This window comes from Phytophthora infestans, genomic scaffold (assembly GCF_000142945.1).
Source record: "Phytophthora infestans T30-4 supercont1.243 genomic scaffold, whole genome shotgun sequence".
Classification (NCBI taxonomy): domain Eukaryota; phylum Oomycota; class Peronosporomycetes; order Peronosporales; family Peronosporaceae; genus Phytophthora; species Phytophthora infestans.
In genome coordinates this window covers 79,366-87,495 of record NW_003303516.1, presented here as the reverse complement: position 1 = coordinate 87,495, position 8,130 = coordinate 79,366, and positions in this window count along the sequence as shown.

Here is an 8,130-nt window from a genome sequence, read left to right as displayed (position 1 = left end):
TACAGACGGTAGAGAAGCAGATACGCTGGCAGCAGGAGAGGGCCCAGACAGGGGAGGAAGGGGATCCGAGATATCAGCTGTCACCAGCGCCTATCGTCGCCGCGCCAAGTCCCGCTCCGATAAGCCGCGATCGCGCTCTAGAACTAGCTGCTGGTGCTGAGCATGGGCAGCGGCGAGCTGATCCCGGAGTTTTGTTGCAGTTGCCTCGGCATCCTTCAATTTGTCACCTGGATCGACATAACAAGTGAATATGGGGCTACTAGCAGGAGTCAAAAGAAGATCCACGTACTCGTGCGGCGAAGATTGGATTCTAGCTCCGTTTGCGTTCGCTTGGCATCCGCCCGCTCGGTAGCAGCCTTGTCACGCTGGAGTTCGGTGTCCGCCAGCTTTGCTTGGATCTCGTCGCGCATTTGAGTCACGCGCACGAATTCTTCGAGCGCGTAATCTCGCCCTGCAGAGGCTTTCTCGAGTGACTCCTTGATATCTTTCAGCTCCTCAGAAAGACGAGCCAGAGCCCCATCCGGCGACGAGGGAGGTGGATTCGGCGCGAAGGACCCTCCACGCGCCGACCCTAATGCAGATCTGCCATGGGTGGATCCCACATAGTCATTAGTCACCACCTCTTCTTGAGTCAGGCGCAACTCGTCGCGGAGCCGATCCAAGCTCTCGTCCGCGGCCGCACTAGCAGTTGGGGAATCATCCAGAGTCCGCTCGATGTCGTGGATCCGGAATTGGAGCTGGTGGATCATCTCCCCAAGGAGGTGGTCGCTGTCGTCTCGCATGCCATCCCGCTGACGGGAGGCGCGATCCAGCCGTCCAGTCAAGTCGCGGATCTCGACTGCATGGTCAGTTAACAAGAGTCGCAGGTCCTGCGAACGAGAGGCCGCAGGTGCTCCCACCCTTCGATCTCCATAGCCTGGTCATGGACCTGGGCTCGCAAGGTTTGGAGTTGGGTGGCGTGCGAAGAACGCAGCTTGGTCTCGAGCATCTTTGGGCCGTCTAGAGCTCCGCCGTCAAGGTTCGCACCCGATCGGAAAGAGCCTGGGCTAAAGCCCGCAGATCGGTGGGTGACATTGAGGAAGGGCTGACCGGAGGAGTGGTGGATGGGGCCTTGCCCGGCGATTTGCTGGTTACGCTTGTTGGGAGACATGTGTCACGTAGAGGAGGAAGCGGTTGTGGATGCTGGTAGTGCACGTCGTGAACGCTGTTGTGCATCGCCGACCAAGTACAGGAGGCGATTGTGGCGAAGTGCTTTCTCAGAAATAAGAGAATGGACCTAACGCGGGGTCACTATCCCGAATCACTGACAATTTCAAGTGATTAGAGAGGATTTGGATCGTCCGGCGCGGATGCAAGTTGCCTGAGGTGGATTAGCCATGACGAGCAGCACCCCGTAAGAGACGACGATGGATCTGTTATGAGTGATGTACGGGAAGGCAAGATTCACCAAGACATATCTCGGATCCACCCTTACCTCGGTTCACTTAGGTGGATATGGGATATACTATGTACGGATGGATCGAGTGTGGATCCTATGAAGGAATGATGGTAGGTGTCATCTGAAGGTGTATCTAGTAGCCACGGCTAATGAGGAGTCAAGATCCACCGCGAGGTGTCCCGGATCCCATACCTCCGAGTTCGGACCCAAGGAGGGAGGATCCCGCATAGAGTGACCTGGATCCAGGATACAGGAATGATGGATGCAGTGGATCTCGAACTTTCGTGGGACAATGGAGATCACAGACGGTCGCAAGATGATGTTGGATGATTGGAGAGCTCAGATCCATGACGAGTGTACACTTATAGTGAGGTGGATCCAAGCAACCTGGATCCGGATGAGTGTACCCATAATAGGGTGACCATATTGATTACGCCATGGATCCGGTGGATCTGAAGATAATACAGCTGGGATGATGGGTCAAGGAAAGAAAGAACATGCAGCCGAGCCTGGAAAGGGATTTAACAAGTAAAAGACACAGAAGGTAGAAATCCAGGCAGGTATAGGCTTAAGTATCAATACAGACTACTATTTGCACAATAACACGCAAGTGCCTTCCTGCCCTCAAGAATCGGAACTACATTGACCGTACGAGCTCGGAGAAGGTTAGGAATTGCGAATCTAGTGTTGGTAGTGATAACTGAATAATACATTGGCCAGATCCTACAACCTAGTGACCTTTTCCTTTACCTGTGCAGATCTGACAGGTTAACCGGATTTACTACTTGGCCGGGTATACCCAAGAAGCTCTCAACTCTCAAGATCCCGTCACAGGAGGCGGCAAGTACGACGCAAAGAACCCACAAAGGCAAGGGAACACACCCGTAAGGCAACCCTACGGCCAGATCCACGATCTTGGCCCTGGATCCACTTAAGCTCGAATATTCGCTTAGGATCCAGAACTAACCACGGACGCAGAGTGAAGATATTACCACTGCTGCTCCACCCCTTCCCCACGTCTTGCCAAGAAACTCAAGCTTCACCACTTGAACTCTTCGGAAGTTACCGAGAGAGCAAGATCCCGCCCTACCGACGGGTACACAAGGTGAGGAAAGTTCAGCAGAACACGGATCATCGGGGGACCCCCTCCGTTAGTCGGTGTCTGGGCGCAGTTGGATCCAGCAATCTCGCAGATTTTGCTGATCCCGCTACACCACAGAAGTCTCTTTTCGGACGTGCAGTCCAGTTCGCAGTGCTGCCATCGCAGTGACACTTGAAGGTGCAGCGCGTGAAGGAGAAGGATGTCGCTTTCGCGCAGCTACTGCCGTCAAGCATCACGAGCCTCGTCGACCTGGAAGACTCGCTCGCGCCGGTGGCACCTCCAAACAAGGGTTCTCCGACTATTCGAATGGAACTCGCGTTGCTGTACGCCAGGCTTCCCCGTAATTACAGCGGATTAGTCATGTCTTTTGACGGATCAGCGAAGACAGAGAAGTACGGTGGCTACGGGAGTTGTTCATGGGTGCTGTGGAGCCTTCCTGAGTGGAAGATAGTGATTGCTGCAAACGCTTACCTCTCGGCCACCACGGTGAATGAGGCAGAGTATAGAGGTATGATAAATGGGGTCAAGGCTGCTATTGCGCACGGTGCCGAGGATTTAGTCATCGTTGGTGACTCAAGGCTCGCGATTCAACAACCACTAGGGGTGATCGCATGCAGGAAGTAAACTTTGCTAGCGCTGCTGAATACTCACAAGGAACTCGCGGCCAAGCTTCGATCAGCTAATTATCTATACGTTGTGCGGGAATACAACGCTGCCGCGAATTCAATAGCTACTGAAGCGCTGAAATCAAAGGTCAGTCGTGTCATCCTAGCTTAACCTCGCAAGTCGGAATTGACGTCGCTGAATCGCATCCAGGAAATGATCTACGAGCCGGATGAAGACTCAGTAGATGTTTCGTCACGTGGAGCAGAGGTGTCAAGCATGTACTGTCAGGCTGCGACTTTTCAAAGCTGAAAACTTTCAAAAATTTCGTGGTTGATTACAGCTCACCAGAGTGTGATTATGGTAATATGGCAGTGATGATTCGGCGACAGACGAAAGCCAAGAAACGTGTTAGATTTGCAGATAAACACTCGGAGAAGGTCTCAAAAGCTCAAGAACAGCATGAAGAACGACGAGAGACGTCCACCGAAGATTTAATCGGCGATGATTTGCCAGACCATCCTCACAAGACTGTACCAGCGGCATTTCCCGATGCGGAAGATGTAGACCCGGTAGCGACACAGCGGGAACGACGCAGACGGATAATGGTGGCACAAGACGAGGAGCAGAAGTGGTTTAACATCAAGAAGGTGCTTCAGGGCCAAGCAGAAAAGCTGAGTTACAAAGAAGGTCGAGATGCCTGGAAGTATGCTGACCGGTTCGTGTTATCAGAAGACGGCGTGCTTCACTATCTTGGATTGAATCGTAGGTACGACCGCGGTTGGCAAGAAGAGACCAAGTTGCGGCTTGTAGTACCAACAACGATGATTCAAGCGGTCCTACAGAACTGTCACGACTCGCTGGAAGGTGGACATCAAGGTGTGGTGAGAACGTTCCATCGCGTTAAGTGCGATTATTAATGGAACGGCTTGTACGCGGACGTGGAGAAGCATGTGAAGTCATGTCCAGATTGCAGCTCGAGTAAAAGCCGCCCGCAGCTTCGTGGATACTCGCCTGGTAACGTACTAGCCGAACGACCTTTCCAGATCGTCTCGATGGATTTTGTGATCCCACTACCGAAATCTCGCAGGGGCAACACGGCTTTGCTCCTATTTCAGTGCTCATTCACGGGATTCGTTATCGCCAAAGCTATGTCGGATACGACTGCGCTGAGTGTTGCCCAAGTGTTCGAAGAATGGGTGTACCGACGGTTCGGAGCCCCATCACTGATAAGGCACGACCGCGACCCACGCTTCATGAGCGATGTTCTCCAAGCATTTGCAGAGATGATGCAGTCAAGATCACGAGCGACTTTGAGCTATCGACCACAGGCAAATGGACAGCAGGAACACTCGGTGAAGTCGGTGATGGGCTCCGTACGGGTGTACGCGGAAAACCCTCTACAGCAAGATTGGGATGAGATCGCAGAGAAGCAGGTGTCGCTATTAGTACTTCTCAAGACACTACAAGGAAGGAAACACTGTTCTACCTCGTTCATGGTTGGGATGCGCAGTCGACGTTGCGGGCGATGTCGTCGTCACTCAAACAAGGACTCGGCAAGCAGTCTGACGCACTGGCGTGGTGGCGCGAGATTAATCGACAACACGAGATCGCCCTCACTATGGCCAAATATTATCAGGCTGTAGAAAAGGAGCGAAGGGCTAAAAAACATAATGATGCCCTGAGTCGACTGGAAAAGGCCGCTGTACCTCAACTAAGTGGAAACGAACACTCGGTAGACCCTCCAGAGGCTTCGGAAGAGATAGAAGATCCTGCAAGAGCCCAACCGAGATCTCTTTTTGAGATTGGGAGCCGGGCGTGGTTGTACATGGAACGCGTCAAACCGGGCTTGACGAAGAAATTAGCTCACCGGTGACATGGACCTTTTCAGATCAAGCGCAAGGTGGAAGAGTTTGCATACGAGCTGGAGCTGCCAGACCGAAGTGGGTATCGCTTCTACCCAGTGGTGCATGTGTCGAGGCTCAAGGCGGTCAACGAATTCAACAGTCGACCAACCACTCGGTTGGTACTAGACGCGACTAATGAAGCAAGACTCGACTTTGATGAGGAGCTGTTGCCTGAAGACAGCTGGGAACCAGATCAAGTTGTCGGTGAATATGAAGTCGAGGCCATCCTCGACGATAGAACGCCACTGTCGACGAGCACGGAGCGTTCTGTACGCGAGTTCAAAGTCAAGTGGGTGGGCTACGAAGACCCAACTTGGGAACCAGTATCCAACTTGTCATTTGGAGGGCTGCTGTACGACTACTTGCGAGCCAAGAAGAGCGAGAATCGGCTGCAGATGGCGCAAGTGGCGGACGAAGACTAGCGTGACTGGATCACGTGTGAACTGTCCACAGGGCGATGCAGCCTGTGGTAACAGACGAAAAACGTTACTGCAACAACAAATTGTAAATGAATTTGAAGAACAACATGAACATGATTACGCTGTGGAAGTGGATTAAGAATAAGAAAACATGAATGCCGACCGAGGAGCGACCACTGAAAACAAAACCTCGCTGGACCCCTCAACAGTCAGCTGAGATATTGTAGAGCGTCGTGGAGCATGCAGCAAGGATTTCTAAGCGATCCCAATTGCCTGGCGGCGGTAGCCAAGAGTGCCAATGAAGCTGAGTCCCCTTTCTCCTTCTCCTCTTCATCGGGAACCTAAACCTCGGCAGCTGGAGCCGCAGCCGGAGCCTGCAAATCCTCGGCACCAGCTATAACAGGAGCACCCAGAGCGGGACGTGGAGTAACCAGTGGCGAGTCAAACAACGAACGCCAGGTCGGAATTAATTCATTAGAATCCAGAGACGGATCAACAAGCACGATTCGGTACACATCCACGAAACGCGTACCACGAGGATTGAAGAGCTCCGGATTACACTGGCACGGGAAGTACGTGATGTTGTACGGGTGCTTATGCGGCACATTCATTCATCCAGTACGCCAGGGCTGACGAGCATCGAGAGCCGGAACTTCGGAGAGCCCGTCAGATGTCCGAGGTCCGAACGACAAGTTCTCGATCGGGTACTATGGCTGCGACGGCTCCAAAAGCAACTCAGGACGAATGAACGACGTGTCGAAAGTACCGAAAGAAACCGAGTCACGACGCCACGCCATGTATTGTTCTCGGTACTTGTTACGGAGACGATCGGTACGACGGTCGAGCTCACTGAAGAGCTTCTTCAACAGAGCTCTCAGTTCCTTCAAGATCTCCTTGTCGTGACCGACTTTCTTGGCTTCTTCGACGAGACCTCGCTCAATGCCAACCAACGGAAGCCAGTGGAGACGCTCCCACAACGCGAACCCGAGGTCACCTTGCTTACCGCCGTCACCCCGAAGGTTCGCCCAGATCATCTTGAGACGAGTCTCAATCGGAGCACGCTTTGAGATGGGGACGCTTGGATCGAAACCGACGGTGTCGAAGAGACACGCTTGAAGAGGGTAAAGCCTCCGAAGTTGCTGGTACGGATGATCAGGATGCGAATAGTCAAAGTACGCTTGGAGACCCTCCAACGTCGTACGGACGGTCACCTCACCAGTTGGTTCGGGGAGGGTCATGCTTAAGAGTCGCTCGAAACACTTCTTGGCACCTGCGTCAGCAAACCTCTATGTCCAAGCACGGAAGAACCCACGGTGGCAAGGTGGACGTAGCCGGCACCGTAGGGCGAGCACCAGGCAACACTCGGTGAGGCAACGGCTCAACCGACGGTGCACCAGCACGACGCGGCACCGAAGTGTAGGTGGCCGTGATCGTGCGCCCAGGTCCAGCATCGAGAGTCCAAGAAGACGGACGAGGAGACACCGGAACAGGAGGTGAAGATGGTGGTGCTTGGTGACTTGCCGGTGACGAAGGAGGCGGACCGCAGACTATGATTGGAGAAGTAACCATCGGCGAAGGATTTGACCGAGGTGGAGTCGGAAGCCGATCTGGGCCAAGATTGCTCCAGTTGCCGTCGGAATCCTCGACATCTTCGTCATCGAGTGTGCTCGAATGATCGGTAGATGGCGGAACATCACCGCCACCACTGGGGGCATCAGGAGAATCATCCACCGAAAGTTCGTCATTTCCACGTTACCTCCACAATCGTCATCAACATTTCCATCGTCATCAATCTCCATCGAAACGTCAGGCGAAGACGCGCTTGGTACGACAGCTGTCGGAATAATCGGAGCCGGCTTTGAAGACACGGAGGCTGGTGGAGCAGCTTTAACAGGGGCAGACCCTGCTGTAGAAATCACTCCCGAGACTTTAACTGTCTTGGACGTCGCAACAGATGACGAAGCAGACTTGCCTTGTGGGACAGTGTGGTCCGACCCTTCACCTTCATCACTTGAGCCGAACATGAGTCGAAATTGCTCGGCCTCACGCAGAGCTTCTTCAGCGGCACATATGTCGGCTGGAGAAGGAGAGATCGTTGAAGCTGGGGGCTTGTCCACATCGGGAGGACCCTGAGGCGGGGGCGAAGGCGCGTCAAGAAAACCAGGAACATCGCTGTGATCCCCAGGATCCACATCTTTACCCGAAGACTCTACGGCAGTTTCTTGAACCGATGGGACACCACTTGGACTAGCATTCACCATGTCCACGTCACTTTGGTCGCCGCTGAGGTCGACCACGGCGGGAGTGGAAGAAGATGCTGGTGTTGGAGGTGGCCACCATGAGCTTGGAGGAGATGGTACAAACTTGGACCGAGTCTTCATATGTCTTCGTCAGAGTCGTCCGGCTCGTCGTCTGAATCCTCGCCACCTGGTCGAAGGCGCTTGTAGGACTTCCCATGAGCCACTTGGTGAGCGGCCTTGCCCAAAGCTGCAGGGAGAGCTTGAGGAACGTCCGAGGACGCGGCAGCAGACGGTATGCGCTGCAAAGCGACCAACGTCTCTTGGTCCAAGTCCAGGGCGTCCAGGTCCAGCTCTCCCGCAGTCAGACCTATCACGAAGGATTGTGAACGGACGTTAGTTGCTGAACACACGGTGGAAAGAG